The sequence below is a fragment of the Aedes aegypti genome, chromosome 2 (assembly GCF_002204515.2).
Source record: "Aedes aegypti strain LVP_AGWG chromosome 2, AaegL5.0 Primary Assembly, whole genome shotgun sequence".
Classification (NCBI taxonomy): domain Eukaryota; kingdom Metazoa; phylum Arthropoda; class Insecta; order Diptera; family Culicidae; genus Aedes; species Aedes aegypti.
Genome location: NC_035108.1, coordinates 455,100,619 through 455,118,820, shown reverse-complemented (window position 1 = coordinate 455,118,820; position 18,202 = coordinate 455,100,619). Strand labels below are relative to the sequence as shown.

Genomic DNA, 18,202 nt, shown 5'->3' with positions numbered 1-18,202 from the left:
AGATGTACAGCTTTTCATGTATCGCTGGATAAGAGAATTGAATAAACGTTTAATCAAATTGATATTCAGCTGTCATGGTATTCAGCAATTCACACCTTTAACCAACCGGTGTTCAGCATATGCTCTCACTGTTCAGCTTTCATTGTTACTTGGGTCACTCGGAGTATAATACGATACATACTCAATAGCTGCTCAATGCAGGTTTGCCCCTGAAGAAAAAGATCAATCCGATGATTGCAATCCTTCCCATACGGTACATCAATCTTCATTTTTTTTTCGCTGGGGGTATAATATGATTTAAATTGAGTGCTTGTATGCAGTAATTTAAATTACTTGGAGGATGTTTTGCTGCCAATCTGGGACTCTGGAAAAGGACATCACGAAATCAGCTCCACAGGGCCGCAACTTCTTGAAGTAACCCTTTGTTGTATACAATTACTCAATTTACTCCCGGCGAAAAACCTCCAAGACTGAAGCGCTGCATGGTATGATGCGCAATCATTGGATTAATGGGACACTTGAATATGATATGAATCGCAATAATTGGATTTTTGTCCTTTTCCAGAGTCCCGCAATCGGCTCCAGGACATCTCGTAAGTGCTTTTAATTGACCTTTTGTTGCAATAAAGTACTCAATTTTATTCAAATTATAGTCCAGAACATACCGAAAGAACTTGCCATCGACCCTTTGTTCCAATGAATTATTCAGTATGCATCGTAATCCCTGGGAAAAATCTTGAAGATTGATTCCTTAGACGAGTGGTTAGAGTCCACGGCTACTAAGTAAAGCCAAGCTGAAGGTGTCTGAGTTCGATTCCCGGCCGGTCCAGGATCTATTCGTAATGGAAATTTCCTTGACTTCTCATAAGCACGCGAAGCAGTGTTAATAGACTCATACTCAAATCTCAATCAATACGCTGTCCCGTGAGAGCAAACTCATTAGAGATCTGCTTCGCAAATCTCACGCTTGAGATTTTGAAGCAAAATCACTCATCAACTCAAACCGTAAAAAATGGTTCTGTCACAAAACCCGTCAAAAACACGTGAAACCCGAATTTTGTTGCTTACGTTAGAAAGGATTACTATAATTTTACCGGACTAACAAGAAATTACTGCCGTCTGTGAGTAAACTGTGGAAATACGAGACAATGAGTCAAAAAGGTGAGCCAACTCATCCATGATTTTTTGACTGTTGAGTTGCGTGATTGACAACTCACGCATAAAAAATCTCAAGCGTGACTTATGAAAAATTGAGTTTTCCACAACACTGGCTATGAGGATATGCCGCACTATGGAGTTTGCAATCATCGAATTGATGTTTTTTTTCCAGGGTTACTGAAACGGCTCTAGGACTCGGAAGTACTTGTAGATGGCCCTATGTTGCAAACAATTACTCAAAAGTCATTGGATTATACTTCTGTTGTAAAATTTTAAAGATGATGTGTCGCATGATATGGCTTAGGCTGATCATATTATGATCCCTTACTGATGCCCCAGGAACCGGCCAGAATAATTTCAAATAAGTCGAAAGAGTTGGAATGTACTAATTGTTTATGATTCAGTTGCATACACTGTAGTTATAATGACAAACTGAATTTAGTACTATACCATTTAATTCCACTAGAGTTTGCGTCCTTTGACATATACGCGTATTACGACGAAACTTGAATAGTCTCAAAATTCAATTAAAATCGACTGAAGTCAAAGACACAAAGGTTAAAGATTATAACACATTGTTTAAATCAAAAACATAAACCAAATCATTGTACGAATATAAGATTCAAGAATATGAAGCTACATATATGGTAGTCAAATCTGGAATCAAAGTGTCACTGCAACTTTATCCCATTAATCGTTGTAAAAAAGCACGTAATCAACATCACTGTCAACACGTTTGTTTTCCAGTAACTCCAACCGAATTTTCACCAAAAAAAATTACACATCCCCTTCATTGCAGAGGGCATTAATCATTCATCGTGTTCGGTCGACATGGGGCGCAGTTCTGTGAATCTATCAAGCAGTGCGTTACATAGCTTCGTAAACACGACCGTGTGAGTGCCGTATCTTCATCGCAACCCCGAAAAAGCCCATGTTGTCGGCAACCGTGCTGAAATTCACCTGGGACCGCTTGGCTCCAATCAATGTTCCCATTCTTTCGTTGATCAGGAAGCGGAAGGTAGCACAGCAGCAGCAGCATCCTTTTCGCTACTTCCCATCCTCTTTATTATCCCTCCGGTGGCAATGGTAATGAACCAGATTATTGCCGTGTGTCCCGTTTGGGTTAGAAAGATCAATATCATCGAACCGACGTCTTTTCTTGGCCACGTTCTCTTCGGTACTGCTTTATGGGCTTCAAAGCTTAAAGTGTCACTGGTTTTAGTTTGGTGGAGCAACGCCAATAGTGGTTATAAAAGAAGGGTTTGTTGTGAGAATCGATCATCAAATGTTATTTAAAACCATTCCCATGAAATTATGCTAATCAAGGTTTTGTTTAAGGTTTGGTCCTTCATTCATGAAATGAGCAAACTTTATTGTATCAAAAAAACATGATTCAAATACGCATAAAACTTTTTCACGAAACCATTCACTTTTATTCGCAGTACATGAAACCATGCTTTCATTCACCAGTACAAACTCATCAAATCAATGCTCAACGTAATACATTCAAAGTAATGGAAAACAAGGGAAATTTGGCTATCTAATACCAGCAAACTTCAAAATTGTCGACAATGTAGCAGGATGGCGAGGATGTTGGCCGTGTTCAGCGTTGCCAACCTTCCAGATTTGTATGAAATATTTCAGGTTTTTGAGTATCCTTTTTATAAGAATCTGGAAGATCTATATTGACATATATAGTGAAATACGAAATTAAGAAATTCAGCCTTTCCAGACAAAATTTCTTATATCATTCAGATTTAAAAAAAAAAACAACCTGGCATCCCTCGTGTTCCCCAATGAATACACCGCCAGGAGCCGTGTGTTGAAACATGACGTCAACGTCGACGTCTGAAGAAAATGGAAAATGGGCTCTGGCAGACGGAAGCGACGCGACGCCGCATACATAAATGCCGATTTTATGTGTCGGTCCATTATTCCTTCGCTTCGTCCCTTCGCGACGAGAACGGTTTGCTGCATGCTTGTGTGTGCTCCACGATCTCTTCTTTGTATGGGGAACTGACTTTGGCTCTCGCAGAGTGGAAAAGGAAAATCGATTTTCCGCAAAATCAGCTCCAGATCCTGCTCCTGACTGCTTGGGAGTTCGTTCCGTTGCTTTCCGTCGAGCGATGCAAAGCAAAGTGAAGAGTGTGAGACGGAGATTCATTAAACGTGGAAGCAGGTCGGATCGGATAGATTCAATGTTGTTCTGCTGCATGCAAGCTGCTCTCTTGGGGTATCCGAAGCTACGATGCTAGGAAATGTGAAGGAATTTCGTGTCAAGGTGTGAGCTGAATGATTTAGCAGTTGGTTTTTGGTGGCTGGAATTAACAAATTTGGACTGACATTGTCAGAACCGAAATGAAATCAATTAGAGCATTATACAACTAATGTTAAACAGCTAGAGCTTTGACAACTAAATTGCAGATAGAATTACACACCACAATCAATGTTATGTTTATTCAATCAATCATTATATTTTCATCAAATATATCATCAGATCTCTTACAACACAATACTACTCATTTTCACCTGAGTCATTCTATGAGATAACCTAAATTTCTATAAGTAACAAGCTTATTTGAATCCTAAGTGTACTCAAATAATGCACATAAAGCTTCGATCATGTAAGTGGAACATAACACAGCGGAACAAAAATGACATATTTGCGTGTCTCAAGGATCAAATTATGTGTCTCTAGTAGATTTGGGGCTGCTGAATCTGATGCCGTTCTCAGAAATGTTCCAGCACGTCACAATTTTTAGCTACAGGTCGCTAAAGTTGCATAAAACACTGGTTTCATTGATGTTTACATACAATTTAAACAAAGATTTATCGAAAAATTTTATTATCTAATCCACCAAGCATGCAAATTAAGACTATAACTTTCATTTCATATTTAATTTGGTTGAAATTGCACGGTTAAATTTAGATTAAATCGATTTTTTCAACATGCTTGCAGTCTCCATATAAAGTTCTTAGTTTCTCTTATATGGAAAAATACAATACTTTTCTAAACCAACAAAAAATAACTTTTGAGCATTGGAAGTTTTTTGAACTTTGTTTATAAGTATTGTTATACACATGAAGTTTGAGTTCTGAGGCAAATTAAGCAAATAAATTGCCATACAAGCTGATAAACTTGCATGATAGTTGGCTGAAATAGTCAAATTTAGCATTTTCAACAGCTAATATCTCAAAAACTAGACGTGCTATGATATTTATGAAAATGGCAATGGATTCAGCAATCTTTAATTAAGTTAATAGCGGTATTTTGGTGCTTGAGACAAAACCGTGTTCCGCAGTGTAATTCTAGCATACAACATTGAAGACGATCTTACAGTTGGGGTTTTCTAGTTTACCACATTTGAGTCCTAAGCCCAAAACTATTACAAATAATTGCAAGAACACCGCAAGGTAAAGAAAGATAAAAAGAAACCACATATTTATTTTCAAAGAGCACATCTAGAGAACCCATTGTTCGATTGTCCACCACCAGCATTGATCGATCATGGTTTGAGCGTAAATCAATAATTGGGCTCCCTAAATTCGTACTCTTAAAGAACTATACGTTTGGCATCGGCACATATTCACAGAAACGTCAATCGTTTAACCAAACTAACAATTAATTAACTCATTACGCGTGGTAAAAAAGGACAAATTATGGGTGAAATTATGAAAAAAAAATCGTAATTCGTCGAACTTTTGTCCCACTTAACTCCAGTCAGTAGTTTAATGAAGATTATTTGAACAAATATGCCAATATTCTATCTGTTCAGATGTTGAGATAGAACGATCAAAACAGTTAATACATACTAGAGCCACTTTACGGGCCAATTTTGAATCTATCGTGTGTTCACCGAATAACCTAGTGATCAGAATCATGCAATGCAGTAAGAGCAAGGTCAAATCTATGGTTTTTTGAAACATCAAGAGATTTAGTTGTATTCCAGCTTATCTGTGTAACAAATAACATATTGTATAGTACAAGAGCTATAATACAGTAATCAAAAAACATGTCATGCAAGATCATGAAAGAAAAATAAAACAAACTCTTATCTTCTACTTCTTGGCGTTACGTCCTCATTGGGACAGAGCCTGCTTCTCAGCTCAGTGTTCTTATGAACAATTCCCCATTTATTAGCTGAAGGCTTTCTTTGCCAAAGTTGTCATTTTCGCATTCGTATGTAGTGTGGCGTGTACGATGATACTCTATGGCCAGGGAAGTCAATGAAATTTCCATTAGGAAAGGGCCTGGACTGACCGGGAATCGAACCCAGACACTTTCAGCATGGCTTTGTTTTGTACTCTAACGCGGGCTCTAACCACTCGGCTAAGGAACGCAAACGAACTGTCTAGGTATTATCACAGCTCTATGAACGTTAATATAACTTTATTAGAATATATCATCATATTGTCCCATCGTGCGACAGCTCAATATTCATGATTTTTCATCCAAAGCTTAGAAGACTCCCTACCAAATATCAAACATAAAATTATTCTTCTTGTTTTTGGCGTTACGTTCCAACCAGGACAGAGCCTGCTCCTCAGCTGTTCCTCAACTCAGTGCCCCTATGAGAACTCTACAAGTGCATATCGCGTGGCAGGTGTGAATATACTTTATACTTTGGAAAGTCGAGAAAATTCCCAGAGAAAAACTCGAAAAGATCTTCTTGGTCTTGCTGAAAAGCTGCGTGTTTTCCGCTTGGGCTATACTGATCTTACAAACATAATTTTATTTTGTTGATATGGGTTAACATTGATCACCCATGAAAACAACTTTCGGTAATATTAAAAATATCATTACTTTCTAAAATCATGGTACATGAAGCCGATTATGAAGGCCGAACTCTTGCAAACCATTCACTTTTAAGCAATTTCAAAATTAAGCAATTTCTTCAAGAATTACTGCAGAAAAATCTTATTAACATAAGAATAAGCGATTTCTTCAGGAATTCCGCCAGAGATTTCTTCCGATAGTCATAAAGAGACTCCTGCAACAATTTTTAAAATAATTTTCTAAAGAATGTTTCAGAAGTTAGGCAAAGATTTCGCAAGAGATTCTCCTATATATTACTCAAAGGATAACTTCGTGAAATGTTTTTAGAGATTCTTCAAGGGATGGCTGAACAAATTCATTCAGTGTTTATCCAGCCGCTTTTAAAAAACTTCTTCAACAAAGGAGTCCCTCGAGCAATTCCTGGAAAACATTTTAAAGGTATCCCTGGAGGCACTCTTATTTTTTTTCTAGAGAAATCATCCAGTGATATCTAGGGATTACTCTAAAGATATTTTCATGATATTTTTTTCTAAAGGTGAATTTCTCCAGCAATTCCTTCAGGAATTTATCCAGCGGCTTTTCAAAAACTTCTCCAGCAAAGGAGTACCTCGCGAGCAATTCCTGGAAAACATTATGGAGGAATCCCTGGAGGCACTTGTAGGGCAATTCATGATTCAATCTTTGGAAGAAATCATGAAGGATTCTTTAGAAGATTTTTTACAGGAATTTTTAGAGGCCAATAACGAATTTCCACAAAAATTTCTCGAGGAATTCCTGAAGGATTACTTGGAAAAATCTTTGGAATGTAACATGCAGCGATTTTCTTGGAGATATCTTTAGAGTTCTTAAAATTCTTGTAGAATCCCTGGAAGAGTTCCTGGCGGAAACTTTGAAGAAATTCCTGGTGAAATCCCTGAAGAAATCTCCGAAATAATTTCTGGAGGAAAGAGGTCTAACTGGGCAAATTTCTGCAAGTGTGCTTGGAGGAATTTCTTCAGAAATCACTGGAGAAATGATATGAGTAATTCTTTATGATCCCTGGAGGAACTCATGGATGAGCCAAGAATTTTTGTAGAGATTTTCTTGTTGGAATTCTCAAAAGAGTCACTGGAAAGATTTCTGGAGGAAGCTCTATAGGAATATCAAGAGAGAACGTTTGAAGGAATAGAATCCCTGCAGCTTGAAAAGTTCCTGGAATAATTCTTGGAGAAATTCTTGTAGCAGACCCAGTTAAGATTATACTGGAGGAACCTATGGAGGACTCACTGGAGAAACTCCATGCAAAATCCTTGACGAATCCTTATAGAGATTTTTCTGCCGAAATCTCTGTAATAATCTATGGAGGAATTGTTAGAGGATCAACTGAAGAAGAATGTTATGTTTGGTATTAGGCGCTGTGTATATTTATATCTGGATGGAAAATCATGAATTTTGAGCTGTCGCATGATGGGACTATATGATGATCTGAACATATCCATATTGTTTTTTCGTTGTTGTTGTAGTTGGTTGAAAATCGTTGGTACAATTATTAATTCTACCCTAGTGTAATTCTAGCATTGTATGTGATTGTTATGAAGTAGTTGGACGCGTTTGTATCTCTCCGCCAAGACTTACTCGTTTTTCTGCGTGTTTCAAAACGTTGTACCTAAAAAACGATATTCGATGAGGTGATTGATGTGTTACGGAACCGTTGTCTGATAAAAGAATATCCGATAACTATTTAATTGTGCTAGAAAAGTTGAATCAAACTGTGTTTTCACCATCGTATTCCTAATCGAGACAATTCATTGTTGTGTACACTGAGGCAAAAATACTTAGGTTTTCCATAAATCAAGACTTATGAACCAGCCAAATTATGGTTTCATTGCACGCTTAAACATTTCGAAAATGGGATCATAAGTTTCATAAGTGAGAGCTTTGAATTCTTTAACAACAATTACTTGAAATATTTATCATAGCAATCGCTAGAAGAACTACTCCGCTTTCGATGTTGGCTACAAGTTAATCGAAAACAGTTCACATGTTATCAAAACATGTCAATTTTTGTGCACGCCTGAAATAAAAGGCGAACAACATTATCGATTGATAATACGATTTGAGTTAATTCCATTGCGTTTATTACCGAATTTCATTGATTCATTACTGAAATTCTTCACCAAAATCATAAGTTAAACTTACAAATTTCAACAACAATCGTTGTGGCGCCAAATCATAATTATTCCTTAAGAAATTATTAAGTTTTTTTGCCTCAGTGTATATTGCTCTTCATCGTTTACATCCACTACGCTTTCTGTATTTGTGTTCTGTTGAGAGAATCGTACACGCCATCTACATTTGAAAAACAGAAGATCGCATTAAATAGGGTGCGACAAAATAGATCAAGTTTGTTGTTACAAATGCAAAAACAATTGCTGCACTGAAGAAATTTTAGTGGTATGTGAAGGATTTTGTGAACAAATCCGAAGATTCCATGCGAATTGCGTAGGACTCTCCGATGAAGCAGCCGGAGCTTGCCTGCATAGGAATGTAATGTTCATGTGTGATGACTGTCGGGACTTGATAGAAAACGTGCGTTTTCGTTCTACCGTTAATGCAGTGAAAGTGTTCGATGTTAAAGACGAGGTTGACTGTATTAAAAACGAAATAACAAAGATGAATGAAATGATGAATCATCTAGATGCGACGATTGGTTCTTTAATCAATTCGTCTCCAACATCAATGACTGTTCCACTTCCCTTGGAAACGGATAATGTTCCACTCCTATCATCAACAAAAATTGTGAATGAAGTGTCAACTGCGAAGGCTGTAGTCAATTCTAATACCACAAATACTTTCAAGCTGTACGTCTCCAATATTGCAAATGATGTCACCGAAGAAGATGTTAAATCGATGATTAGCGCCGCTATACCAGTGGACCACATTTATGCCCTCGATTGTCTTAAACCTGCGTGGAGAGACGCGTCAACACTGGATTTCATGTCGTATAAAGTTCGACAAAAGGTACCGTAATAAAGCTTTGAATTCCTCAAACTGGCCAAAGGGAGTGAGATATCGTGAATTCAAGGATCGTGTTGTAACAACATGGCGACCAGATCATTCTTGCCGATCACCTTAATTGTAACCAGTTTAACATGTTCACTTTCTTTGTAATAAGTTGTATGCTGTAATAAGTTAATGTGTTCATGAGTACTGAATTTGAATTGTTTGTGAAATGGTTTGTTTAGTTTGTTTAATATGGTATTGTATTCAATGTTAAAATGTTTGTGATGATTCAAAATTTTGAAGCTCTCTTGTTATTCGATAAAGGTCTTTGTTCGATAGCATTTAGTATTTAAGAACAGTCTGTACAGTATTTTTACTGAAGACGTAGATACAATAAATAAATAAATAAATATCCACATCTCACCCTACCGGAAGCAGTTCCTGAATATTCCGACCGAATTCGACCAAATCTAATTGTTAGTACCCTTGGTGCTCTTGTAAGTCGGAATGAGAAATCATGAAATTAGCACCGTCGTCCCATACATGCGTAAGAACTTCTGGATATGATATGTACCAGTTCCTTCTGAAACAGGTTCCAGATGCCCTTGTGCCCAAAAAATGACCAGGGTTCCGGTTCCATATCTTTCATATAAAGCTAAAAGAACAAAAATCGGTTCAAAAATGGAGTATTGAGAGCATTTCAAATGCATCGGTCATTTTTGTCCCATAACCCTTCTACCGGTAGCTTAATTTTTTACCACCAAAAAATATTCAAATCGCGTTAACTTTTTTGTTTTTCGATATTTTTGCACCATTTTTCACTAGTTCTTAAAAAACTCTTCTAGCTTAAGAAGGCGTGTTGATATTGATCATTGGTGATCTGGTTTTAAAGATATTCCGATGTTCCTTGGGGGACCGACATTTTCCATATATAATGTATTGGTGGCCATTTTGCTTTTGGTCAATTTATCAAAATAATAAAATGTGTACTATACTACTCCAGTATTCTTGGAGAAATCTGAAAAGTACGATATGGGGCTTTTTAGAGTTTTCAAGATCTTTATTTGTCCAGGGTTGTACCAGAAACATAAATACTCTTTACTGAAAGACGGCTGCACCTAATTGCTTCATATTTTCACGACATACTCTCATTAATGGACTGTTCCGAAGAGTTAATATCAAAATACGAGAAAATTCAATTCTGTTTATACGAAAGTTTAAAATAAAAAACATAAAGTGGTTCTGTAGCCAAGTAAGAATTTATTTTTGTTTTGTGTTTTTTTTATTGGGCTTATTCTTCTATTGTAATTGTAATTTACAAATCCAGCTTATATCTAATTTTGATTCCCTAGAATAAACAGTTTTCATTTACATTATTTATCTTTGCGAACGTACTTATATCAAATCCTTAATGGGTATACCTTGAAATCCTAACCAAATCCAGATAAGCACTCGAATAAATTTGATAGTCAAAACCATTATCAACTCTCATCATATAAATACACGAAGTCTTCCGAACGTTTCATCAACCATCACTCCACCTGTGCATACCAACAATGACCACGATGCGATAGATTTAAGCGCTCTAGCTCTGTTCACGAACCTACTTCCTACCCCGAAGTCTCTCATCATTGTATTCGTTTCGCCAGTGGTGTGCTGGATCTTCCGTACGTGTCCAATATTAATGAACCATTTTATGTGTGCTGAATACCAAAATCTTCGGTTCATCAACGGAAATTCCCTGGAGAGGAATCTCTCTCTACACCCACGGAAACCGACAAACGTGCTTGTATTCGTGCTCCAATCCCACACAGACATAATCATCAGTTTTCCGGTCGATTCGTTGACGAAACTGCTGTCGGAATAAGGACTTCCTCAAACCGATGCGAATGTTTTGCAGCGACAATTATTTATCTACAGCGATTTTCCACCGAAACAGTGCGAAGGCTGTCGCTCTGAAGCATTCAGTTTGGCATGAGCCTAAACCAAGACAAACGGGCACAGTTTCCCTTTCAGTTTTCCCTACTTCGAAGTCCTCTCATGCAGCTTTGGATGAGCATGTATTTGTGTATGACGAAGAGGGTGGATGTCGTTTTCCCGATTGGGTCGGTGTTTTCCGATTCCATCTCGTGGCGAGAATTCCAACACATTCTCTTCGAGTCAAACAACGGTTGATGGTCGGAGCAGAGGGGGCCCTCACTATGTAATTAATAGTTTTATAATACTTCTAATCGCTCTAACGGAAGTCAAAGGCAAGCTGTTCCATGGAAACCGCTTAAACGGTGAGCGGTTTAATAGAGGAAACGGTTTGATGGTGGGATGAGCAATGAGAGCCCGAAATGGGTTAAATCGTGATGAGGGTTCGACGAACACGTCGAAGATTGACCTACATACTAATAAACAAGCCGACCGGAATTCTAATGGGCTTCTCGAGGGGGATGTTTGTTGACGATGTTATGTGGTTTAGGCCTAATGATATGATGGGGAGGAGTAATTCAGAGGTGTGGTCAGAAATTTGCTGTTATCTATGAGCGGAAAAAAACGTCAAAATTATAGCTCCTGACCTTCATGTCAAAAAAACAGTTAGAAACTATGTATTGACACATATAAATTGTTGACATCAATGATACAGTACTATATTCGGTTTCATTTTTCACTTATAGATATCCCTCTAACAATCTGAAAGATTGATTATAATCATGAATTTCTTTTATTATTTTATTTTCAGGCTCTTATTACTGCAATAAACCTACTCTTCTTATAAGGTGAGTCCATTATTGTATGCAATCACTATTGTGAACACCACTCAACCTCATACATTTCATTACCTATAGCTGAAAATTGTCATAAACCCTCCGAATATCAGCTTGTTAATTAGAATGCACCCCATTGAAGCCGCCTTCAAGCATGTAAAGCAAATCGCATGCCGAAAAAAAAACAAAAGTCGATTCATAAGTTTATTCCTTTTTTCGACATCCTTTCAAATGCACAAAGACGACAAATACCTACCAGCAACAGAAGAAAGGAAACCACGATTGACTGCAACCACTCTTGCGCTTAAGTATGCAACGAACGCAGCAGTGATGGCTTCGCCACGTGCCCCTTTTATTGTCGTTCACTTGTCTCCACCAGATCACACCAGCCAGTCGTGTGTTGGAGTGCTTCTTTTTCTTGACGTTACGTCCCTACTGAGACAGAACCTGCAACGCAGCTTTTTGTTCTTTTGAGCACTTCCACAGTTATCGATCTTACATTCGTATATCGTGTGGCAAGTACGAAGCACAAAGAAGTCAAGGGAATTTCCATAACGAAAAGATCAAGGATCGACCGGGAATCGAACCCAGACACATTCAGCATGACGTTGTTGTACATCTGCGGACGTGGGAGGTCCCATTTGTTGGAGTGCTACTTGGCTTCAGTTTTTCACCGATTCCCCACCGAACCAATTCAGAACACTAACGAGCCACTAGGATACGGGAACATTGCGGTTTGCAGATGCCAGATTGAGCAAAAATCCTCGATTGTAGGTTTTCGAAATGAATGCACAACAGTCGGACGAAACACAGCACAGGTGTTGCTCGGTCCGGAAATGAATGTGGGGAATGGGTTGCGTAGGATGACGAAAGTGTTGCCAGATGTGAGACTCAGACTCATGAGGATTTCACGCCAACTCGACAAAGGGATTGGCAGCTCCCCTTCAGAATTCAATGAAACTTTCTGGGTGTAAAGACTATGTGAAACTAAAATACTTTACATACTTTGTTTTTTCAAAATCGATCTAGACTAACATTTGGAAAGGGTCGAAGTTATTTTTTACTTTTCTTTATAACTTATCATCGAATATAAATACATTCGAAAAAAAACAAAATTTGAAAACTTTCTAATCTTTCAATGAAAACTCTAATTTATGAACTAGCAACACGGCCGCGCTAGCAACAAAGAGCCCTGTTGAAATTCAATTCAACGATGTGGAAGTAGGCTTTTGCCAAAACGATCAATGAGAAGTGGTCTTCTTTGACAGGCAATTGGTTTCGTTTCAGTACTTTGACCTGACACGTCTTGTCTTACAAGGGAAGGTCACGATGGTGTTACACGGGGTTTTCAACCGGACTATTTTTGTTAGATTCTGAATGTCAAAATATGAAAAACCCCAAAGCCTTTCGGGTGATGGATCAGTGGTGTAGCCAGGAGGGGCTCTGAAAGGGGCAATTTTGTACGTATATTATATTATTAAGCTAATTGGCAATTTGACAAAAATATTTTTTTAGTATCTATTGTGATGGCAGAGAACAGAATTGACATTAATGTATGTTTAAAATGTATTTTCCATGCCATTGGCGTAGCTAACATGGACTATGGACACCAAAACAAATTTGGTTTTATTAGAATAGTATACCAATACTAAACCCATCCCGATTGCGCCTATGGCATGGAAAATACATTTCAAACATACATTAATGTCAATTCTGTTCTCTGCCATCACAATAGATACTAAAAAAATATTTTTGTCAAATTTCCAATTAGCTTAATAATATAATATACGTACAAAATTGCCCCTTTCAGAGCCCCTCCTGGCTACACCACTGGTCCATCACCCGAAAGGCTTTGGGGTTTTTCTTATTTCGGCATGTAGAATCTAACAAAAATGGTCCGGTTGAAAACCCCGTGTAACACCATCGTGACCTTCCCTTGTTAGGACAGAACAGGTGATATGCGCAACCGGTCAACTGCGATGGAAGGTCGTTGATGATGAACGTAAGGAAACGAAAAATATTAAACATTGACAAAAACAAACTTTTGGGAAGGAAGTTCTTCTTCTTCTTGACATTACATCCTCTCTGGGACAGAGCCTGCATCTCCTTAGTGTTCAATGAGCACTTCCACTGAGAGTTTTCTTTGCCTAAGTTGCCATTTTCGCATTCGTATATCGTGTGGCAGGTACGATAATACTCTATGCCCAGGGAAGTGAAGGCAATTTCTATTACGAAAAGATCCTGGACCGACTGGGAATCGAATCCAGCACCTTCAGCATGGCTTTGCTTTGTAGCCGTGGACTCTAACCACTCGGCTAAAGAAGGCCCCATGATGTGGAACGGTAATTATTCGAAACGATTTATTCGTAAGTAATTATAATTTATGTATTCACTGTAACCTCAATTTACGAACTTGATCGGGGGTGCGTAAATTGAGTTGGTGCGTAAATTGAATCAGTGCGTAAAACGAGAGAGCTTTTGCCTTCTGGAGTGTAATTGTATGATTTTTTATTACTTAGAGAAATTATGCTCTTTTAGTATCATTAAGATATTATTGATATATTTTGTACTAAATCAGGCTAGAATGTGTGCACTTTCAGGTCTTCCAAGAACTTTTTGGAATTTGGGCATATGATTCTACATGAGTAAGTGGAGCTCAATTTATCATTTCTATGTAGAAGAATATCTCACAATACTGGACCCTAGAAGATTGTTATATATTGAAGAATCGTTTGTATTGTCAGATCCGAGTTTTGGTAACTAAGTGAGTACAACAGGTGTTCTAGTTCATCCAAAAACTTCCTGGAATACCTGCAATGTACTGGCGTATTTAGCGATCCGTTGATGTTTTTTTTTAATATGGCACAGGCCCTTTTCAATTCATAGCAGTAAAATGAGTATTGTTATAATTTGTACCGATGTCCTAGATCCTCCAAGGACTTCATCGAGTATAGGCCTTAGGATGTACAAGCACGATCTCAATGGTCTATCGATTGTATTTTTTTAATATGATTCAGTCTCTTAATCATTTACCTAAATCAGCGGAATACGTTATTGGTTTGTACGGATGTTTTTGGTCCTCCAAGCACTCTAATGAATATAGGCCTTGGGATCTACAACCGTAATACAGTCATCTCTCCCTTACTCGATATTGAAGGCACCATCGAGTTAGGGAGGTATCGACTTACAGAACACAAAACCAGTACATCTGCAATCCAAGGGACCATCGAGTTAGCCATGAAAACCAAATTTTACTATGGTTCTCTAATTCGATATCGAGATACGGAATATCGAGTAAGGGAGAGTTAACTGTAAGTGATTTAAGGTTAGTTTTAAAATCTCCGAAACTCCTTAATCATTCATATGTGTAAATAGTGCATTGTATTGTGCGGATGTCCTTGGTCCTTCAAGATCTCTATTGAATATAGGCCTTAACTGTATAAGCGTAACCAATTATCAATAGATGTTTTTTTATATGGCACAGATCTATTCATAGCAGCGAAATGAGTATTGTTGTAATTTGTACCGAAGTCATAGGTCCTCCAAGGATTTCATCGAATGTAGGCCTTAGGATGTACAAGCGTCTATCGATAGTTTTTATGTATGGTACGGTCTCTTAACCATTCATTTAATTCATCGGAATATTTTGTTGGTTTGTACGGATGTATTGGTCCTCCAAGGAACCCAATGAATATAGGCCTTGGGATCTTCTTTTTCTTTCTGGCGTTACGTCCTAACTGGGACAAAGCCTGCTTCTCAGATTAGTGTTCTTATGAGCACTTCCACAGTTATTAACTGAGAGCTTTCTTTGCCGATTGACCATTTTTGCATGTGTATATCGTGTGGCAGGTACGAAGATACTGGGAATCGAGAAAATTTCTTTTACGAAGAGATCTTCGACCAGCGGGATTCGAACCCACGACCCTCAGCATGGTTATGCTGAATAGATGCGCGTTTACCGCTACGGCTATCTTTTTTTTTTTTTTTTTTTCTTCTAAGCAATGGGGGGATAATCTGCTCAACAGACGCCGTGTGGGGTTAGGGACCATTTACTACATGCAAGCAGTAAACAGGACTACACCCCCGACCCACTAAACCATTTCCATTGCCGCCAAACCCTTCGTCTCTCCGGGACCACCAAGAAGGCATTGCTTCGGAGAGGGGCTATTGCACATCGCATCCTCCAGGTTAGCTGCGTAGCCATGCAGCAACGAACATCGATGACACGCTTAGGGGGGTCCACCAAGGTAGCATGCTGGCGCTTTGCCAGCTTCCCAGGTGGTCCTCACCTCCCGTTGTCCGCTGAAAGCGGGCAGGGTCGACCACTACGCCCGCGCCCAGCTGCACCGCAGGTATCAAGAACTGATACTGCGGGCTTCGCAATTTGACCTACTGAAGGCTCAGGCCCTATCAGCTAGCACCAGCTGGGATTGCTGACGAAGGGGCCTCCACCTGCCCCGAACAACCAGAGGCTCGTACCAACCCAGTAGGCCGGCGCTACGACAGCAGCGCTACCAGGATGTTCTCCCCGCGGCCACTTAATCGCTGTAAGGGTCGATTTCGACCGTAGGGCACCGGTATGACCTACGTAGCCGACTGCGAACCCTTGGACCACCTGTTGATTAGCGTCTGCACTAGTCACTCCTCGAGTCCACACGCCACCTCCTTTGGAGTTCCGAGACGATGTGGGTGATAGCCGATGAAACGGCATTCTAGCCAAACTCGTCTTCACACATCCTCTGGACCAAATTGTCCGGAGTCGTGTCCCGACCGCATGTGGCTAACATGCGGTCACGCATTGTGCGGAAACGCGGGCACACGAACAAAACGTGTTCCGCCGTTTCCTCTAAACCTGCACAAACTGGACATTCGGGAGAACCCGCATGACCGAAACGGTGTAGATACTGTCTAAAGCAACCATGGCCCGAAAGGACCTGTATCAGGTGGAATGTTAGTTCCCCATGGCGCCTATTGACCCAGATATCTAACCTCGGAATCAACCTGTGAGTCCACACTCCCTTGGTGGAACTGTCCCACGCACGCTGCCATTTGACCATGGAGGCCAGTCTGGCAGTCCTGCGTATGCCTCTTGTGCCGCGCATTTCGAAGCACTCTATGTCTTCCATGATAAGGATACCAATAGGCACCATACCGGTGATGACGCAGAGTGTATCGTGTGACACGGTACGGTACGCGCTCGTAACCCTCAGGCACATTAGCCTATAAGTACTCTCTAGCTTGCTACGGTAGCTCTTGGTACTTAAGGCAGTGCCCCAAGCCGGGCCACCATACCTCAGTATGGACGAGGCGACACTGGCCAGAAGCTTTCGCTTGCTGGCGTACACCGCAGAGCTATTGGACATCATCCGGGACAGTGCCACAATAGCTGTGGAGGCTCTCTTGCAGGCATAATCGACGTGGCTACCGAAGGTAAGCTTATCGTCGATCATCACCCCCAAGTGTTTGACGGAGCGCTTCGAAGTGATCGTGCAGTCGCCTACACTGATCACCGCTTGCTGCACCGGCTTTCGGTTGTTGACAACAACCGCCTCAGTTTTGTGGTGAGCCAATTCCAGTTTCCTGGAGCTCATCCACTCCTCCACAATTGCGATCGAGTGGGCTGCAGTCAATTCCACTTCTTCGATCGATTCACCGTAGACCTCCAGCGTAATATCGTCGGCAAAGCCAACGATGACCACACCCGCCGGGAATTTTAATCTCAACACCTCGTCGTACATGACATTCCATAACACCGGGCCCAGGATGGAACCTTGCGGGACTCCTGAGGTTATGTGAAAGCACTTCCGACCCACCTCTGTGTCATAGACTAATACCCGATTCTGGAAGTAACTTCCGAGAATCTTATACAGGTACTCGGGTATCCCCAGACGCAGGAGCGCATCAGCAATAGCCGCCCAACTGGCACTATTAAATGCATTCCTTACATCCAGAGTCACTACTGCGCAGTAGCGAATCCCCCTCCTCTTACGCTGGAGTGCTATCTCAGCGGTTTTCTTAACCGTCAGAATAGCGTCTACGGTGGACTTCCCTTTCCGGAAGCCGAACTGGTTGCTTGAGAGACCATTTACACTCTCAGTGTACCTCAACAGTCTGTTGAGGATGATCTTCTCGAGCACCTTCCCCGCCGTGTCAATCAAGCATATTGGTCTATACGCCGACGGGTCACCAGGTGGTTTCCCCGTCTTTGGCAATAGTACCAGGCTCTGCCTCTTCCACGCATCTGGAAATACTCCCTCGTCCAGGCATATCTGCATAGCAGATCTGAACATACCGGGAGCCTCCAAGATTGCGACTTTGAGGGCCAGGTTTGGAACTCCGTCCGGACCTGGTGCCTTCCCCATGCTTAGGGATTTTGCAATCCCTACAAGCAAGCATGGGAAAATTCACTCACTCACCCGAACGCCACCGATAAAAAATAGCAAAAAATCTGCTGCTACCGAACATTCAGTGATAGCTGAATCGTACGGAGTGGAGTGTAGCATGAAAGCGTCAAAACCGATTTTGTAAAAGC

The 18,202-nt window shown here is 40.1% G+C and overlaps 1 protein-coding gene across 5 annotated transcripts in view; it reads left to right on the top strand.

The window, feature by feature from the left end:
• LOC5570857 (stress-activated protein kinase JNK) overlaps positions 1–18,202 on the top strand; it is a 251,634-nt gene that overhangs the window by 12,024 nt on the left and 221,408 nt on the right. For 3 of the 5 annotated variants that reach the window (XM_021848088.1, XM_021848084.1, XM_021848086.1), the window contains one exon: positions 11,646–11,682. The exons of the other annotated variants lie outside the window; for them this stretch is intronic. The gene's annotated coding sequence lies outside the window, so the exon portion shown is untranslated. The remainder of the gene's footprint in view (positions 1–11,645; positions 11,683–18,202) is intronic. 5 annotated transcript variants of the gene reach the window in all.